The sequence below is a fragment of the Arachis stenosperma genome, chromosome 2, assembly GCF_014773155.1.
Source record: "Arachis stenosperma cultivar V10309 chromosome 2, arast.V10309.gnm1.PFL2, whole genome shotgun sequence".
In the NCBI taxonomy this organism is placed as follows: domain Eukaryota; kingdom Viridiplantae; phylum Streptophyta; class Magnoliopsida; order Fabales; family Fabaceae; genus Arachis; species Arachis stenosperma.
The window spans coordinates 107,673,008-107,694,019 of record NC_080378.1 but is presented as its reverse complement, the minus strand read 5'-3'; positions in this window follow the sequence as shown (position 1 = coordinate 107,694,019).

The following is a 21,012-nucleotide window of genomic DNA, read 5'->3' as shown; positions in this document are numbered from 1 at the left end:
CAATGAAATGAGTGTTAAACCTGAAAGTAGCAAAACATGAACTTGTACGAAAGAACCCAAATAGAAAGAAAGCCATCAAAATCAATGTTGAGTAATCATAATTCAAAATCAAAGGAACAGAGAATTAATGGTGTCTATAAGTCATTTTCGGAGGCACATTAAGGTACCAGGGAGAAGTTGGGTGAGGTGAAATGAAGTGTTGAAACTTCAAACAACTACTAAAAAGAGAAAAAAGAAGACAAAGACTTTTGTTTCAATTGAACATGTGACATGGGCACATGGGACATCAGTACATGTCACATGGAATTGAATCTCTAAAGACTAATTGCTTTGAAAAAGTGATCTTCCATGCAATTTCTTATTCATTCACTTTAACTTTTGGCCATATCATTAGTTACTAGTAACATGAAAAATAAAACTAATCAATAGAAAAAAGGCAATCTATTAGATTAATTTATCATGAAGTTTAGGTGAAATACTAAAATCTGTTGTGATATGGCATTAATTAAAAAAAGATACAGACACACATTCCTTACTTATAAATTACTTTTATTATCAACAGTTCCTCTCTTTATAAATATAACTCAATTAATAGACAGTTTGACACATGAGACATGACTGATGACCACATTGAAGTCTCTCCCACACCGTGCAATATAATCAAATATTTGAAATATTTTAACTCTTCTAAATGAACAAAGAAAGAAACCACAAATAAAAAAAATATAATGAAACAAACAAACAAGGATATATAATGTTCCACATACTAGATTTGGAGGCAGTAAGCAGTAAACTATATATATAAATCAGGAATTAAGAAGTGAGAACATGAAGTAGCTCGCAAGGTAATCAAACTCTTTTGGCAATCTCTTTTTAATTTACTATTGAGCTTTGCAATTCAAATTTATCTAAACTCGTATAAGCTCCACAAAATTTAAGTGAACTATTGAGTTTGAATGTTTGATTATCTTGACAATGTGAATAACAGCACTTTAAAAATAAAAAGAGACTTAAATTCATTTGACACTTTTATTTTATGAAGTATATACTATATAGACTTCGATGAAAAGTTGTATTGATGTATGAAATACATAAGACACCGACATTCATTCATACTTGTTAAACACACGTCTGGCATGCACAATTATGCATAAACAAAAATCAGAAAAATATTCAAAATAAAAGATATTAAAAATGTATAATGTAGTCACAATACAAATTTATTATCAAAATAAAAGATATACAAAATTCAGATAAAAGTATTCAAAATTTTATTCTTTGTCTATATTATTAGTATGAACTGCTAAAAGTAGTTTGTATTATTGATTAATCTAATTAAAAAGGATGCAAAAAATATTAAAAATAAAAAAGGTGAAAAGAATGGCGAAGATGTTCACACAGGATGTAAGCTAAATAAAAATTGAACTAAAAAGAAAACTCAAACTTTGTGGGAAAATTGGATAGATCAAAGGAAATACATGGAAACTGGAAAGTCTTAACCCTATCCTTAAGACTACATTTTGTTATGAGAACAAAACAACAACACAGAACACTGAGAATAAGATACATAAAATAGAGACACAAAAATTATTATTCTTATATTTTATTTGATGATAATTTAAATATAAGAAAGAACAAATTATTAAACTCCAATTTACTCTATTTTTCTCATACAAAAAATAATAATAAAAAATGATTATAAAAAATTAATAGAAATAAAAAAATAAATTGTGTCTTTTATTAGTATCTTAATATCTTATTTAAAAGAACATAAAATACACTAATTTAATACAAATATAATTTCATATTTTTGTATCCTACAATATTACGAGCCTATATATAAATGCAACTTAAATGCTTTCACTAGTTCGCTAACCTCGGATGATCCATATGACTAACCTCACCGAATATAGTAATGATTATTCATAGGATTTATTACATGGTTTTGAATAGTAAAGGCATAGCAAATTCTAAATAAAAAAAATTAATTGCTTAAATAATAACAATTAATGAGTGTAAAACCTGAAAGTAACCAAATATAAACACTTGTATGAAAGAACCCAAATCGAAAAGAAAGCCATCAAAATTAAAGTTGAGTGATCAAAATTCAAAATCAAAGGGGACAGAGAATTAATGGTCTCTATAAGTCATTTTCAGAGGCACATTAAGGTACTAGGGAGAAGTTGCGTTAGGCAAGGTTGTAAGAATTGAACCGATTATCGAACTGGTCAAATAACTGGTTCAATGATCCAATTGGGGTCGAACGTGATTGAACCGATTTAATTAAATATACAATAAAATCATTAAAAATTCAATATACAATTTCAAATATTCACATTTAATATTTTCTAAATTCTAAACTAATAAAATTTAAAAATTTACCATTTTACATAATAATTTGTTTATATTCTATCATTAAGAATTGATAATAAAAAAAATTTAATTAACTTCTAAACTCTAATCAAGTTCAATTACTTGACAATCAAGATAAACACTCCAAGAATTTGTGGACTTACTGACAAGTCTCTTCATTATTCTTACCTGCAGAATGGATTCTGATTGAGTGCATAACGTGCGGGCACAGTTGCTGCAGCTATCAATGAGGGGCAGTGCAGAACAATTTGACAGTGCATAAGACCAAGTTCAGCCAGGAAAAAAATCATGTTCTCCAGCTGCATTTTGTGTTTAAATATATCAAAGTAAAGAAACCATGGAACCAAATCTGCACTGCAATAGTGCAATAATTACTATGCATCATGGTCAGGATTCAATATAATTTGAAAGAAAGAAAAGGCAGCGCAATTCTAACCTAGTTGAGTTGCCATACTCCATATTTCCAGATCAGATTTGATAGGTTGCTCCTTAGGAGCATGAATCACGATAATGATGGAACCGGCAATGCACATTATACATCCCAAAACCCCAATCGAGTGTAGCTTCTCTTTCAGGATAATCTGAGCCAAAACAGCACTAACGGATGCCATCGCCATGCAAAAGGTAAAAAAGAAGTTAGAGGTTAATATTGTCTTCACACCAACTAGAGAAGAAAAGGTAAAGCCGAATACCTCGCGATAATGCTCAATGCGCCAAGAGGGGTAACTAGAACTGTTGGGGCAAATGCATAGGCAACAAAATTTACAATCTCTCCAACAATCACTAAAGAATAAACCACAAAGAAACAGATTCTGCAAGAAGTCACTAAAGATAAAAGTTGCATTATAATTTAAAATCTCCATATTCTAAACTGACTCTATTCTAATAACCATCAATAGCCAATACACAAAAGTCAATACTATATAAAATTCAGAACCCAGAGACCAATGCAAAATGAAATTACTTCAACCTAACCTATTGAATACAAACTTTCCCTTTTGATCCAATTAAGCCATAATAAGATCATTAAATCAAATCAAAACCAAGAATGAGGAGAATAATATCCACTTAAGTAACAGAATCTAACTAAAAAATATAAAATCAAACAAACATTGGGAGCTTACTCGTAATCATCCCCACCCACCAGAGTGGCTCCAATAGATAAGAATAGCCACCAACACCTACAAATAAATAAATTGAGAAATTGATTGGGAACAAAAAAGAAAAAGATGAGAAATGAGAATTGACGAACCTGCCCTAACACCGCTGATTCAATATAATTTTTTTATTTTTCTTTCTCTGAGCATGCAATTTACACAGATGTTAAGATGAACTCAAATTACTTACGATGACAAGGAATCTAGTTCACTTGTAGTAGCATGACACATGTTGGTGAACTCAGTTATTCAAGGCAAGACCAAATACCAGATTTTGAATCAACAAACCAAAATCAAACTCTAGGTAATCAGGCATTTCTAGCATGAAGTGTATATACATGCTAAATGAATAGGAAGCAAACTTATAGCAAAAATATTCAAAATCAAAATCAAAATAAGCACTCTAGAAGCAAATAATCAAGACAAAAGAAGGATTGGAGCGAGGAACAGAAATTGACATGACAAAGTGCACCAAAAGCTGTGTTGGACCTGGTGAAGAAACATAGGAAATGCCATGGAAATGTTGGACCTGGTGAAAGACAGCTGTTCATGACAGCAAAATAGTTTCCGAGTCAAAAAGCTTATCTAGTTACAATCATGGATTTGAGTTTACTATGCATGGAAACTTCATAGATTGTATGTTACAAGTTTCTCACCTTGAGAAAGTCTAAAAGAGTTGAGTCTTCATGATTGCTCATGCTTAAATCTGAAGATTGTAATTGCACAGAAAAAATGTAACAAGTTTATTAAATAATCATGCTGCATCACTGACAGGAATCTCTAGGAAAGTTGCAACACGAACTGCTTACATAGAAAGTTAAAATATAAAGATGTGACATTTTATGTTTACCCGGGAAACCTTCGCGACCAGCAGGGTTAACAATGTTTGATCCTCTTCCAAGAAGCACCAACTGCGATCAATAATCGAAACATTTTTTTCAATCATGGTTAACAAAAGTTGTTAACAAAAGCAGTCTACAGAAGTCCACATCACAGTAGCCAATTCCAAAGCTCAAAAAAATAAACATGACAATATCAAGTTATGCAGTTAGACTAGTCTTCAAGCATAAAACAAAATCTTCCAAGTGAAGTAAGTTAATGTAAAATGCCTAAATTACTAATACTCGATAATTTTGTTAAATTTCTGAAACAATATCAGCTGATTGAAACCTTTAGCGTGACAGCCTAAGAAGCTTGATCTGGTTACATAATTATCGGAAAATGAAATCATGGTGTTTAAATATTTACCTCTAGTGGTAATGGGAACTATAGAGGGATTAAGCTTATGAGTCATACTATGAAATTATGGGAAAGGGTGATAGAACGGAGGTTGAGAAAAGAGACACAAGTAACAGAGAACCAATTTGGATTTATGCCAGGAAGATCTACCACTGAAGCGATATACCTATTAAGAAGGATGATGGAGAGGTATCATAGTAATAAAAGGGATCTACATATGGTGTTTATTAATTTGGAAAAAGCGTATGATAGGGTACCAAGGGAGGTCTTATGGAAGGTTTTAGAAAAGAGGAGAGTAAAGATCGCATATATTCAGACAATTAAAGACATGTATGATGGGGCCACAACTAGTGTGAAGACTCAAGGTGGTGTGACGGAGGAATTCCCTATTGGTATAGGATTACACCAGGGATCATCCTTAAGTCCATACCTTTTCACATTAGTCTTGGAAGTACTCACAGAGCACATCCAAGAGCCTGTGCCATGTACATGCTGTTTGCCGATGATATCGTTCTTATGGGAGAGTCAAGGGAATACCTAAATAAGAAGTTGGAGTTATGGAGAGAAGCTCTAGAAGTGTATGGTCTGCGCATAAGTCGTAGCAAAACGGAATATATGGAATGTAAGTTCAGTCTGAGAAGGGAAAACTCCAATATAGAGGTGAAGATTGGAGAAAATATCCTAAGAAAAGTTAAAAGTTTTAAGTATCTTGAGTGTATCATAGAGGATAATGGAGAGATTGAACAGGATGTAAATCATAGGATCCAAGCAGGTTGGTCAAAATGGTGGAGTGCATCTGGTTTTATATGCGACAAAAAAGTGCCTTTAAAACTTAAAGGTAAATTCTATCGTACCGCCATAAGACCGGCTATGTTGTATGGTACGGAGTGTTGGGCGGCTAAAGGGGAGCACGAACATAAGCTGAGTGTGGCAGAGATGAAGATGTTGAGATGGATGAGTGGTCATACGCGATTGGATAAAATAAGGAATGAAGATATAAGGGAGAGAGTTGGAGTAGCACCCATTGTGGAAAAGATGGTTGAATCGCGTCTCAGGTGGTTTGGATATGTGAGAAGAAGACCGATAGAACATCCAGTCAGGAGGGTAGATGAGATGGAAGATGGACAAATGGCGAAAGGCAGAGGAAGACCTAAGAAGACCATCCATGAGGTGGTCAAACGAGATCTATATGTAAACGGTCTCTCTGTAAACATGATACATGACAGAGCACAATAGCGTCGTTTGATTCATGTAGCCGACCCCACTTAGTGGGACAAGACTTTGTTGTTGTTTGTTTGTTTGTTTGGTAATGGGAACAGTGTCACCCCCCCCCCCCCCAAATGATGCTAAATCCAGTGAGATGTGCCCCCAATATGAACATGGTTTCCACTCATTTTTTCAACAAATTAAGTCACAACCTAAACCTCCTTTATTATTAGAACTTACTCAGTCACTATATTAATATACAAAGAAAAACTCTGTTATCCTTTGTTAATGAAATCATAAATTATTTTATGAAAAATAACAAAATGTCGTAGATCAAACTTCAAAAACCGTTTATATTAAAACACAGTGATAATTTTTTTGATGGAACCTAATGAAAAAAGAAGTAATGAGGTAATAAGGTGCACGAAAAAAATAAAGTAGAGAAGTGAAAGAAATTGATACCCATCCCGAGTGCACAGAGAGCGACGTCATTGTACTACTTTATGTACTTCTGCACCAGCAAAAAAATTAAAAATTGAAAGCCAAAATTAAAGCAGTGGCACAATCACAAAATTAAAAATCACAGGAAGTGGACCAAAATAAAAATCCGATGGAACCAAAACAAAAATCAAGAAGAGGAAAACCCTAAATTCGGTAATTTGATAACAGCACATTACAAGAAATGAACCAAAATAGAACATCCATGAAACTACTATGAAAAAATAAGCAATAAGGAGCATCAGGTCAATTATCAAAGTCGCATAAAAGACGAAATGCTAGAAACAATAATTAAGAGTGAATACAAAATCGAAAACGAAAGCATTATTGAGAGATCATGTAATTAGAACAATTAGCATATAACAATCATCGAAGTAATTACAACCACAAGATGTGAATTTAGTTACAGATCTAAGAGTGAGAAGTTAAAACGCAAACTGAGAAACAGATTGAGGAGGAGAATGCACGTTAATGGACGAGAAGAAGCTCGCAGATCTGGAGAAAATCTTGACGGAGGAGAAGAAGCTCGCACGTTGAGCGAGTGTGTATGATAATATTGACAAAATATGAACAGCGAAAGCATAGAAAACAAAACAAGACCCTTCAAGATAAGATTCTTTGAGTAATGTGGATCCCACATCAATAAAGACAAGCACCGTTACATTCGTAATAAATCATCATTTTCATTTTTCATTATAAAAAAATAATATTATCATTTACCAAAATGCATGGCATCATAATTCATCACCCCATTGTTGAAGTCGGAGCTTTTTTTTTTTAATGAAGGTAAAAATAGTGATATATTTAAACATAATAATAATTTTTAGCATTTTATAAAATTATAAAAGGTACATGAATTAGATGGGCCTGATTTTTGTATTTTAAATTTTTTTTAATACAAATCGAATAGTTCAATTTTTGAATCTCTAACAAATCAAAAGATTTAATTTTTATTTCTCTAATTAAATAGTTTTACATTTAAAAATATCACTCATCAATTTATATTTTTAAAAAACACCATTGTAATTCCAATATTAAAAACAAAAAGTTGTTAGAATCGACGTGACATGGAGTAGGTCCGAACTATCTATGTTACAATTTATATCAGAATTTATAATTTATATCAAAGAATTTCTGCATGTTGGTTAAGTTTAACATCACTAAATGTGCATTTGAATTTCATAAGTGATAAGTAATTAAGTATTGATAATTTACTAGTGAAAAAAACAAGTCTAACAATTATTTTTGTTCTTAAATGGAACATGCATAATGCATTACGCTCTTAACAAATAGTGAGATCTCACTAATAATTAATATCATTTATCTTTATCTATAAATATGATAAGCGTAAGCTGACGATGTTATTTAATCATCGTTTTCAACTTTTCTTTTCTTTATACAATAATTTTTTGAATTTAAACGTAATTGCGCATATATATAGTTTGTAATGATGTTGAATTTTGTTTTGATATCACATTATAAAAATATAAATTAGGTTTAATTACTGTATTAGTCTCTATAATTTTATAAAATTTTTAATTAAATTTTTATATTTTTTTTAATTAAGTTTTTATACTAAATTTTTTTTTTCAATTAAGTCTCTTTTAATAGTAATTAGCTTAATTTTATAGGGATCTAACTAAAAAAAATTGGTATAAAAATCAAAATAATAAAAAAATATAAAAATCCAATTAAAAAAATTTTTAGTACAAGAACTCAATTTAAAAAAATACAGAAATTTAATTAAAATTTTTACAAAATTATAACAACCAATAGAGTAATTAATACAGCAAATGTCTTTGTGAAAATTAAAGATGGAAGAAAAAGTGAGTGTGTATGTTTATAACGAAATGGTGAGTGTGTATGTTTATAACATTTTGTACATAAAATGTGTGTATATATTTATATAGTTAAAAATATTATTTATAAAGTCATTAAAATTAACTATTAATATATTTATATATAAATACATGTATGATTTAATTTATTTTTAATATATATTTTAATATATATTTTATATTAGTAACTAATTTTAATGTACATGTAGCATTAGTCATAAATAGCATTATTGTCATGCATGTATTACAAACACGTTGGTTTCAACGTGGAAATTATAATTAAAACTTAATCATGAATTTTTTAGCTGCCACTTAAAAAAAAAAAAAAAGAAAGAAAGAAGACGACGACGACAAAAAAGACTTTCACTTTGCCTATTTTCTCTATTTTCATATCCGAAGCTAGTTTAGTTCAGTTTCTAGAGTTTCTGAAGGATTACTATATGTTCATAACATATAATAGAAGAAAATAAAGTAATTCTAAAGATATATTTTGTGTTTAAATTTTATTCAAATAATAAATATATATATCAGATCTAAATACCTGTGTACGCTAATAAAAGTTATTTTCTCCTTTGATGGTATGAAAGTGCTATGCATATCCACACCGAGACCAATCTTTGCTATCAACTCCTTGACCAATGGACATCTGATCTAAATTGAAAAACCTCTTGTAACTCTTTGCACGCCATAAAATTCTTCTTAAAGAATTAGACTCACATACATTTATGTGTGTAGAGCTAAAAGAATAAAACTCTTGTGTTTTATTTTCCTCTTTTTTTGTTATTGATTTTAAATTTGAATATCATTTCAAATTTAAATCATATCTTGAAATTCTAAATCTCAATCCTTCAAATTTATGAATCATATCATAACTCAATTTGAAACAAAATCAGGATCAGTTAGGATCTCATCCAAATTTAGAAATAAAATAACTAATTATTCTCAAATCTCATTTAATATCCTCAATTATCATATTATTATTATTATATTCTTGGTGCTAGCAAAGAATATAATAATATTCCATTTGAATTAATATAATTATTTATTTGATCAAATTAAAATAATAATTAAATAATTCTATAGCAAAAGTTAGAACACTCGTTAGTGTGTGATACCATAGGTTCAATATTAAGCGGGTAATAAATTAGTCATACTAAATTTACTAATCAAGGTTGACATCTAGCAACACTCATCAACGACCCGATAGTATGAAGTAATATATTTTTACTAAGAACCTGAGAAGAACAAAGTATAATTCCTTCCATCTTTCCAACTCTTGGTTAACCCTTAGAGTATGGTTTAATTGTCAAACTCTAACTTGTTACCATTATTATAATGAATTGTGAATAATTGAAAAAACTCATGTCTTCATTCATTCAATTCCCTTGGCCAAGGTTTTATTCACCTCAGTCATTATAATCATAGAGCTCAAACTCTTTACTGAAAGTTGACGGATTCCTTATTGACTAATCATTAATTCTACAAGTATTTAAATCATACATAATATCTATTCAACTAGCACCCTAGGGTATTAGGTGACTGAAATCAAAGTATAATAAATACATTGTTAAATTACTGTGACAGTTGCAGGTCAAAAGAAACTCTATTACTATATTCATCTTGAGAATATCCTATTGACAAATATGCAGTATTTATAACCATTAGGATTTCTCAAAGTGAGTTAGTTCAATGGTCATATCTCTAATTAATTTTTTTTGTTTATAAAAATTTAAGTATTAAATTCTAAAATCTCAATTATTTAAATAAAATCATATAAAATCATATAAAGTTCTTATTATTTTACCACTACTAAAATTTATAATTTAAATATAAAAAATACTTAATAATTATAAAATCAGGTAAAAATCTTAATTTATTTTAAACACAATTTACCAAATTTTGCTTTAATTATTTTTAATAAAATAAGTTCTGAGATTAAAATCTTTAATGAATAAATAAATTGAATTTAGCACATAATAAGATTTTTTAAAAATTCTGGGTCTTATAAAGAACACGATTTATATAAATAATAGAATGATTGTAAAACCTAAAAGTAGCAAAAGATGAATACTTCTAGAAAAGAATCCAAATGAGAAAGAAAGCCATTAAAATCAATCTTTGAGTGATTAAAATTCAAAATCAAAGTAATGTGTGTTAGTGAAAGAACGAACCATGAAGAAAAAGCTTCGTGTATGATTAAGTGAATGTGTATAACGGTGAAGAAAAACACGGTTTATATAACCAATGGAATAATTGTAAAACTTAAAAGTAGCAAAAGATGAATACTTATAGAAAAGAATCCAGAAGAGAAAGAAAGCAATTAAAATCAAAGTTTGAGTGATTAAAATTCAAAATCAAAGAAATGTGTGTTCGTGAAAGAATGAACCATGAAGAAAAAGCTTTGTGCATGATTAAGTGAATATGTATAACGGTGAAGAAGAACACGATTTATATAACCAATGGAATGATTGTAAAACCTAAAAGTAGAAAAAGATGAATAATTGTAGGAAAGAATCCAAAAGAGAACGAAAACCATTAAAATCAAAGTATGAGTGATTAAAATTCAAAATCAAAGAAATGTGTTATTGAAAGAACGAACCGTGAAGAGAAAGCTTTATGTATGATTAAGTGAATGTGTATATAACCAATGGAAGGCTTGTAAACCCTAAAAAGCAAAAGATAAATACTTGTAGGAAAGAATCCAAAAGAGAATGAAAGCCATTAAAATCAAAGTTTGAGTGATTAAAATTCAAAATCAAAGAAATGTGTGTTAGTGAAAGAACGAACTATGAAAAAGAAGCTTTGTGTGTGATTAAGCCAATGTGTATAACAGTGAAGAAGAACATGGTTTATATAACCAATAGAATGATTGTAAAACCCAAAAGTAGCAAAAGATGAGTACTTGTAAGAAAGTATCAGCTCTAATACCACTTGTTGGACTACTTGTGGAGAGCTCTCGACCTAAAAGTATCAGCTCTGATACCATTTATTGGGCCACCTGTAGAGAGCTCTCGACCACCGGAGAGATTTCGTGGAGGAATCAAGCGAGAGAACATAAGATGAGAAGACACCATATCCAACTCAAAACCTTAAGGTAGTAAGTTAATGGATATCTCATCTTATAAACTCCTTACTCTTCCTTACTTTCTTTGATGTGGGTCTAACTTCATGCACGCCTCACACTTGCAACATTAACAGAAAAGAGAAAGCCATTAAAATCAAAGTTTGAATGATTAAAATTCCAAATAAAAAAATGTGTGTTAGTGAAAGAACGAATCGTTAAGAAGAAGCTTTGTATATGATTAAGTGAATGTGTAAAACGGTGAAGAAGAACACGGTTTATATAACCAATGGAATGATTGTAAAACCTAAAAGTAGCAAAAGATGAATACTTATAGAAAAGAATCCAGAAGAGAAAAAAAGCAATTGAAATCAAAGTTTGAGTGATTAAAATTAAAAATCTAAGAAATATGTGTTAGTGAAAGAACGAACCATGAAGAAGAAGCTTTGTGTATGAATAAGTGAATATGAATAACGGTGAAGAAGAACACGATTTATATAACCAATGGAATGATTGTAAAACCTAAAGGTAGAAAAAGATGAATACATTTAGGAAAGAATCCAAAAGAGAACGAAAACCATTAAAATCAAAGTTTGAGGGATTAAAATTCAAAATCAAAGAAATGTGTGTTAGTGAAAGAACAAATCGTGAAGAAGAAGCTTTGTGTATGATTAAGTGAATGTGTAAAACGGTGAAGAAGAACACGGTTTATATAACCAATAGAATGATTGTAAAACCTAAAAGTAGCAAAAGATGAATACTTGTAGGAAAGAATCCAAAAGAGAAAGAAAGCCATTAAAATCAAAGTTTGGGAGATTAAAATTCAAAATTAAAGAAATATCTGTTAGTGAAAGATCAAACAGTGAAGAAGAAGCTTTGTGTATGATTAAGTGAATGTGTACAACGGGGAAGAAGAACACGGTTTATCTAACCAATGGAATGATTATAAAACTTAAAAGTAGCAAAAGATGAATACTCGTAGGAAAGAATCCAAAAGAGAAAGAAAGCCATTAAAATAAAAGTTTTAGTGATTAAAATTCAAAATCAAAGAAATGTGTGTTATTGAAAGAACTAACAAGCTTTGTATATGATTAAGTGAATGTGTATAACGATGAAGAAGAACACGGTTTATATAATCAATGGAATGATTGTAAAACCTAAAAGTAGCAAAAGATGAATATTTGTAGGAAAGAATCAAAAAGAGAATGAAAGCAATTAAAATCAAAGTTTGAGTGATTAAAATTCAAAATAAAAGAAATGTGTGTTAGTGAAAGAACGAATTGAGAAGAAGAAGCTTTGGGTATGATTAAGTCAATGTGTATAACGGTGAAGAAGAACACGGCTTATATAACCAATATAATGATTGTAAAACCCAAAATTAGCAAAAGATGAATACTTGTAGGAAAGTATCACCTCTGATACCACTTGTTGGGCCACCTGTGGAGAGTTCTCGACCACTGGAGAGATTTCGGGAAGGAATCAAGCGAGAGAACATAGGACGAGAAGACACCGCATCCAATTCAAAACCTTAAGGTAGTAAGAACACGGTTTATATAACCAATAGAATGATTGTAAAACCTAAAATTAGCAAAAGATAAATACTTGTAGGAAAGTATCAGCTCTGATACCACTTGTTGGTCCACCTGTGGAGAGCTCTCGACCACCGAGGAGATTTTTGGGAGAAATAAAGCGAGAGAACATATTAGAAGTAACTTACCATTAAGATAATTATGGGACAAATCAAGATAAGAAAGCTTCGTAAGAGTACCAATTTCTTTGGGAATACTTTCCGTAAGCCCTATTCCATAAAGATTGAGGTAAGTCCCGTCCCATAAAGATTGAGGTGGACCAAATTGGGAAAGGCACTGAGATTCAAGTTCTGTAGCTACAGCAATTTAGACTTATTATAAGGATTATTAAACAATATGGATCCGTCAATCTTTATAACACTTTCAGCATCATCACAGCTGATGTCGGTCCAATGGCAACGATATAAAATACTATGCTTACTCCACCAACCACTTTGTATTAAAGCATGTCTTTCTAAATTATTGAAGGAAGATGACACATTTGGTGGGAATATAACATAAGAGGCTGCGGTGGAAAACAAAAGCGCCACCACAATAACAAGCAAAGCAAAGTTATAATTGGCGAGAGTCAACAGTGCCATTGTTTGAATAAGAAATGTGTGGTAGTGAAAAAAAATAAACTTGAAAGAAAAAGTTGTGTATGATACTATGATTGAATGTGTATAATGGTGAAGAAGGATATGGTATATATAATCAATAGAATAATTGTAAAACTTAAATATAGTAAAAGATGCATACTTACATGACATAATCAAAAAGAGAAAGAAAGCCATTAAAATCAAGTTGAGTATTCAAAATCAAAGAGATGAAACAAAGTTTCTAACGTGAAGAAGAACACGGTTTATATAACCAATAGAATGATTGTAAAACCTAAAAGTAGCAAAAGATAAATACTTGTAGGAAAGTATCAGCTCTGATACCACTTGTTGGTCCACCTGTGGAGAGCTCTCGACAACCGAGGAGATTTCGGGATAAATCAAGCGAGAGAACATAAGATGAGAAGGCACCACATCCAACTCAGAACCTTAAGGTAGTAAGTTAATGGATCTCTCATCTTATAAACTCATTACTCTTTCTTACTTTCTTTGATGTGGGTCTAACTTCATTATTATTTATCTTCTAAGTGAAGTGAAGTGAAGTGTTAAACAACTACTAAAATGAGAAAAAAGAAGATGAAGGCTTGCCTTTGATTATTTTCCCTTTTTCTCAGATTCGATCCGTCCGAAGCTAGCTTTGTCGATGCCTGAGTTTCTGGCACTCTTCTTTTCTTACTCTTTTTTCATTGACTAGAAAAATTGAAACACAGCTATTACTTTCTTTTATTTTTAATTAATTATTTTACGAATTTATTTGTACTTTATGTTAGTTTCATGTTGATATATGTTTTTAGGATTTTTATAACGTACTGATGTAATCATACAGATGCAAGGATATTGTGACAGATGGAAATACAGCTATACTCAAAGAGACAAATTTTTTATTTTTTGTGTCATACATCACACTCACACATATCTCACACACACTAACTTAGCAAACACTAGGACTCGAACCTGGTGTGGCTTCATTTGAGGCAAATACGTTTAGTGGTTAGGAAAGTGGGCAATTGGGATTTTTTTTTTGGGAAATAGCTAGTTGGCTTCGTTATATTATTTTTTTATGTGAATATTAGTGGGCTCATTTATATCCCTCTTCCTCCTACATAGATTTGGCTCTTTTATTGAAAGAACGAACAAACTTTGTGTATGTTAAGTGAATGTGTATAACGATGAAAAAGAATACGGTTTATATAACCAATGGAATGATTGTAAAACCTAAAAGTAGTAAAAGATGAATATTTGTAGGAAAGAATCCAAAAGAGAATGAAAGCAATTAAAATCAAAGTTTGAGTGATTAAAATTCAAAATAAAAGAAATGTGTGTTAGTGAAAGAACGAATTGAGAAGAAGAAGCTTTGGGTATGATTAAGTCAATGTGTATAACGGTGAAGAAGAACACGGCTTATATAACCAATATAATGATTGTAAAACCCAAAATTAGCAAAAGATGAATACTTGTAGGAAAGTATCACCTCTGATACCACTTGTTGGGCCACCTGTGGAGAGTTCTCGACCACTGGGGAGATTTCGGGGAGGAATCAAGCGAGAGAACATAGGACGAGAAGACACCACATCTAAGTCAAAACCTTAAGGTAGTAAGTTAAGGTAGTAAGAACACGGTTAAGGTAGTAAGAACACGGTTTATATAACCAATAGAATGATTTTAAAACCTAAAAGTTGCAAAAGATAAATACTTGTAGAAAAGTATCAGCTCTGATACCACTTGTTGGTCCACCTGTGGAGAGCTCTCGACCACCGAAGAGATTTTGGGGAGAAATAAAGCGAGAGAACATATTAGAAGTAACTTACCATTAAGATAATTATGGAACAAATCAACATAAGAAAGCTTCGTGAGAGTACCAATTTCTTTCGGAATACTTTTCGTAAGCCTTATTCCATAAAGATTGAGGTAAGCCCCGTCCCATAAAGATTGAGGTGGACCAAATTGGGAAAGGCACTGATATTCAAGTTCTGTAGCTACAGCAATTTAGACTTATTATAAGGATTATCAAACAATACGGATCCGTCAATCTTTATAACACTTTCAGCATCATCACAGCTGATGCCGGTTCAATGGCAATGATATAAAATACTATGCTTAGTCCACCAACCACTTTGTATTAAAGCATGTCTTTCTGAATTATTGAAGGAAGACGAAACATTTGGTGGGAATATAACATAAGAGGCTGCGGTGAAAAACAAAAGCGCCACCATAATAACAAGCAAAGCAAAGTTATAATTGGCGAGAGTCAACGGTGTCATTGTTTGAATAAGAAATGTGTGCTAGTGAAAAAAAAAACAAATTGGGAAGAAAAAGTTGTGTATGATACTATGATTGAATGTGTATAATGGTGAAGAAGGATATGGTATATATAATCAATAGAATGATTATAAAACTTAAAAATAGTAAAAGATGCATACTTACATGACATAATCCAAAAGAGAAAGAAAGCCATTAAAATCAAGTTGAGTATTCAAAATCAAAGAGATGGAACAGACTTTATAACGTGAAGAAGAACACGGTTTATATAACCAATAGAATGATTGTAAAACCTAAAAGTAGCAAAAGATAAATACTTGTAGGAAAGTATCAGCTCTGATACCACTTGTTGGTCCACCTGTGAAGAGCTCTCGACCACCGAGGAGATTTTGGGGATAAATCAAGCGAGAGAAAATAAGATGAGAAGGCACCAAATCCAACTCAGAACCTTAAGGTAGTAAGTTAATGGATCTTTCATCTTATAAACTCCTTACTCTTTCTTACTTTCTTTGATGTGGGTCTAACTTCATTATTATTTATCTTCTAAGTGAAGTGAAGTGTTAAACAACTACTCAAATGAGAAAAAAGAAGACGAAGGCTTGCCTTTGATTATTTTCCCTTTTTCTCATATTCGATCCGTCCGAAGCTAGCTTTGTCGATGCCTGAGTTTCTGGCACTCTTCTTTTCTTATTTTTTTTCATTGACTAGAGAAATTGAAACACAGCTATTACTTTCTTTTATTTTTAATTAATTATTTTACGAATTTATTTGTACTTTATGTTAGTTTTGTGTTGATATATGTTTTTAGGATTTTTATAACGTACTGATGTAATCATACAGATGCAAGGATATTGTGACAGATAGGAATACAGCTGTACTCAAAGAGACAAATTTTTTATTTTTTGTGTCATACATCACACTCACATATATCTCACATACACTAACCTAGCAAACACTAGGACTCGAACCTGGTGTGGCTTCATTTGAGGCAAATACGTTTAGAGGTTAGGAAAGTGGGCAATTGGGATTTTTTTTTTGGGAAATAGCTAGTTGGCTTCGTTATATTATTTTTTTATGTGAATATTAGTGGGCTCATTTATATCCCTCTTCCTCCTACATAGATTTGGCTCTTTTATTGAAAGAACGAACAAACTTTGTGTATGTTAAGTGAATGTGTATAACGATGAAAAAGAATACGGTTTATATAACCAATGGAATGATTGTAAAACCTAAAAGTAGTAAAAGATGAATATTTGTAGGAAAGAATCCAAAAGAGAATGAAAGCAATTAAAATCAAAGTTTGAGTGATTAAAATTCAAAATAAAAGAAATGTGTGTTAGTGAAAGAACGAATTGAGAAGAAGAAACTTTGGGTATGATTAAGTCAATGTGTATAACGGTGAAGAAGAACACGGTTTATATAACCAATAAAATGATTGTAAAACCCAAAAGTAGCAAAAGATGAATACTTGTAGGAAAGTATCACCTCTGATACCACTTGTTGGGCCACCTGTGGAGAGTTCTCGACCACTGGAGAGATTTCGGGGAGGAATCAAGCGAGAGAACATTGGACGAGAAGACACCACATCCAATTCAAAACCTTAAGGTAGTAAGTTAAGGTAGTAAGAACACGGTTAAGGTAGTAAGAACACGGTTTATATAACCAATAGAATGATTGTAAAACCTAAAAGTTGCAAAAGATAAATACTTGTAGGAAAGTATCAGCTCTGATACCACTTGTTGGTCCACCTGTGGAGAGCTCTCGACCACCGAGGAGATTTTGGGGAGAAATAAAGCGAAAGAACATATTAGAAGTAACTTACCATTAAGATAATTATGGGACAAATCAAGATAAGAAAGCTTCGTGAGAGTACCAATTTCTTTGGGAATACTTTCCGTAAGCCCTATTCCATAAAGATTGAGGTAAAACCCATCCCATAAAGATTAAGGTGGACCAAATTGGGAAAGACACTGAGATTCAAGTTCTGTAGCTACAGCAATTTAGACTTATTATAAGGATTATTAAACAATACGGATCCGTCAATCTTTATAACACTTTCAGCATCATCACAGCTGATGCCGGTCCAATGGCAATGATATAAAATACTATGCTTACTCCACCAACCACTTTGTATTAAAGCATGTCTTTCTGAATTATTGAAGAAAGACGAAACATTTGGTGGGAATATAACATAAGAGGCTGCGGTGGAAAACAAAAGCGCCACCACAATAACAAGCAAATGAAAATTATAATTGCCGAGAGTCAACAATGTCATTGTTTGAATAAGAAATGTGTGATAGTAAAAAAAATAAATTGGGAAGAAAAAGTTGTGTATGATACTATGATTGAATGTGTATAATAGTGAAGAAGGATATGGTATATATAATCAATAGAATGATTATAAAACTTAAAAATAGTAAAAGATGCATACTTACATGACATAATCCAAAAGAGAAAGAAAGCCATTAAAATCAAGTTGAGTATTCAAAATCAAAGAAATGGAACAGACTTTATAACGTGAAGAAGAACACAGTTTATATAACCAATAGAATGATTGTAAAACCTAAAAGTAGCAAAAGATAAATACTTGTAGGAAAGTATCAGCTCTGATACCACTTGTTGGTCCACCTGTGAAGAGCTCTCGACCACCGAGGAGATTTTGGGGATAAATCAAGCGAGAGAAAATAAGATGAGAAGGCACCAAATCCAACTCAGAACCTTAAGGTAGTAAGTTAATGGATCTTTCATCTTATAAACTCCTTACTCTTTCTTACTTTCTTTGATGTGGGTCTAACTTCATTATTATTTATCTTCTAAGTGAAGTGAAGTGTTAAACAACTACTCAAATGAGAAAAAAGAAGACGAAGGCTTGCCTTTGATTATTTTCCCTTTTTCTCATATTGGATCCGTCCGAAGCTAGCTTTGTCGATGCCTGAGTTTCTGGCACTCTTCTTTTCTTATTTTTTTTCATTGACTAGAGAAATTGAAACACAGCTATTACTTTCTTTTACTTTTAATTAATTATTTTACGAATTTATTTGTACTTTATGTTAGTTTTGTGTTGAGATATGTTTTTAGGATTTTTATAACGTACTGATGTAATCATACAGATGCAAGGATATTGTGACAGATGGGAATACAGCTGTACTCAAAGAGACAATTTTTTTTATTTTTTGTGTCATACATCACACTCACATATATCTCACATACACTAACCTAGCAAACACTAGGACTCGAACCAGGTGTGGCTTCATTTGAGGCAAATACGTTTAGAGGTTAGGAAAGTGGGCAATTGGGCTTTTTTTTTTGGGAAATAGCTAGTAGGCTTCGTTATATTATTTTTTTATGTGAATATTAGTGGGCTCATTTATATCCCTCTTCCTCCTACATAGATTTGGCTCTTTTATTGAAAGAACGAACAAACTTTGTGTATGTTAAGTGAATGTGTATAACGATGAAAAAGAATACGGTTTATATAACCAATGGAATGATTGTAAAACCTAAAAGTAGTAAAAGATGAATATTTGTAGGAAAGAATCCAAAAGAGAATGAAAGCAATTAAAATCAAAGTTTGAGTGATTAAAATTCAAAATAAAAGAATTGTGTGTTAGTGAAAGAACGAATTGAGAAGAAGAAACTTTGGGTATGATTAAGTCAATGTGTATAACGGTGAAGAAGAACACGGTTTATATAACCAATAAAATGATTGTAAAACCCAAAAGTAGCAAAAGATGAATACTTGTAGGAAAGTATCACCTCTGATACCACTTGTTGGGCCACCTGTGGAGAGTTCTCGACCACTTGAGAGATTTCGGGGAGGAATCAAGCGAGAGAACATTGGACGAGAAGACACCACATCCAATTCAAAACCTTAAGGTAGTAAGTTAAGGTAGTAAGAACACGGTTAAGGTAGTAAGAACACGGTTTATATAACCAATAGAATGATTGTAAAACCTAAAAGTTGCAAAAGATAAATACTTGTAGGAAAGTATCAGCTCTGATACCACTTGTTGGTCCACCTGTGGAGAGCTCTCGACCACCGAGTAGATTTTGGGGAGAAATAAAGCGAAAGAACATATTAGAAGTAACTTACCATTAAGATAATTATGGGACAAATCAAGATAAGAAAGCTTCGTGAGAGTACCAATTTCTTTGGGAATACTTTCCGTAAGCCTTATTCCATAAAGATTGAGGTAAGCCCCATCCCATAAAGATTAAGGTGGACCAAATTGGGAAAGACACTGAGATTCAAGTTCTGTAGCTACAGCAATTTAGACTTATTATAAGGATTATTAAACAATACGGATCCGTCAATCTTTATAACACTTTCAGCATCATCACAGCTGATGCCGGTCCAATGGCAACGATATAAAATACTATGCTTACTCCACCAACCACTTTGTATTAAAGCATGTCTTTCTGAATTATTGAAGGAAGATGACACATTTGGTGGGAATATAACATAAGAGGCTGCGGTGGAAAACAAAAGCGCCACCACAATAACAAGCAAAGCAAAGTTATAATAGGCGAGAGTCAACAGTGCCATTATTTGAATAAGAAATGTGTGGTAGTGAAAAAAATAAACTGGAAAGAAAAAGTTGTGTATGATACTATGATTGAATGTGTATAATGGTGAAGAAGGATATGGCACATATATAATCAATAGAATAATTGTAAAACTTAAATATAGTAAAAGATGCATACTTACATGACATAATCAAAAAGAGAAAGAAAGCCATTAAAATCAAGTTGAGTATTCAAAATCAAAGAGATGAAACAAAGTTTCTAACGTGAAGAAGAACACGGTTTATATAACCAATAGAATGATTGTAAAACCTAAAAGTTGCAAAAGATAAATACTTATAGGAAAGTATCAGCTCTGATACCACTTGTTGGTCCACCTGTGGAGAGCTCTCGACTACCGAGGAGATTTCGGGGATAAATCAAGCGAGAGAACATAAGATGAGAAGGCACCACATCCAACTCAGAACCTTAAGGTAGTAAGTTAATGGATCTCTCATCTTATAAACTCATTACTCTTTCTTACTTTCTTTGATGTGGGTCTAACTTCATTATTATTTATCTTCTAAGTGAAGTGAAGTGAAGTGTTAAACAACTACTAAAATGAGAAAAAAGAAGATGAAGGCTTGCCTTTGATTATTTTCCCTTTTTCTCAGATTCGATCCGTCCGAAGCT